This window comes from Octopus bimaculoides, chromosome 24 (assembly GCF_001194135.2).
Source record: "Octopus bimaculoides isolate UCB-OBI-ISO-001 chromosome 24, ASM119413v2, whole genome shotgun sequence".
Classification (NCBI taxonomy): Eukaryota; Metazoa; Mollusca; class Cephalopoda; order Octopoda; family Octopodidae; genus Octopus; species Octopus bimaculoides.
In genome coordinates, this window is record NC_069004.1 from 26,331,579 (window position 1) to 26,332,590 (window position 1,012).

Genomic DNA, 1,012 nt, shown 5'->3' on the forward strand with positions numbered 1-1,012 from the left:
TATATATATATATATATATATATATATATATATATATATATATATGTATATACATATTTATCAGTTAATTGGAGGATATATTAACTTCTTAATGGAATGATTACATCCAAGAAAATTTTGGTTCTATACCTAATATTTTGGGAAATAAAGTTTCTGTAAATTAATTGGTATATATTAACCATATAATCCGTATTCAATTAATACAAGAAAAAGAAAATGGAGAGTTGAAAGTTAATAGTTATTTATTAATAAATTGATAATTCTTACTTCCTACAGCTGTTTCCATTTATGCTCATTAAATAAATTACAAATTTATGCTTTAAATTTGCATTTATAAGGTATAAGCAAAATATCATCCGGGAAGCAGATATACATTACAAGATTACATGTTGACCTTTCTGTTCATACCACCAAACTAAATATATTATATTTTTCATTTATTATTATTATTTTTTTGTGTGTGCGTGAGATTTAACAGATTAATTTAAATATAATAAAAACATGGCGCAAAATCAATGATGAGGTAGAGTAAAATAAAATAAAAAGTAAAATACAATGAAAATAAAAATGAATAAATAAGATAAAAATAAAAATAAAATAAATAAATAAAAATAGAACAAAAATGAAATAAGATAGAATAGTATGTACAAATATAGATAAATATGTACATATAGATAAACATATATAAAAATGTACATACATACATAAACACACACACACACACACATACACACATATAAATAAGAAAAAGGAATGAACATACAGACTGTGTTAATTAGAGTCCATTGGTTAAAGAAATTTAAATTAGTTTACAAGCGGTTAAGCTTTTGAAGAAAATATCTAATCACAACGGTTTCTGTATTATGTGGTAATAAAAGACTCACAGTAATAATCGCATGCATATATATACACATACACATACATATACATACATATATATATATTTGGGAAGTCAAGTGTGTGGCATTATTCTATAGTAATGCCCTTTATATATATATATATATATATATAT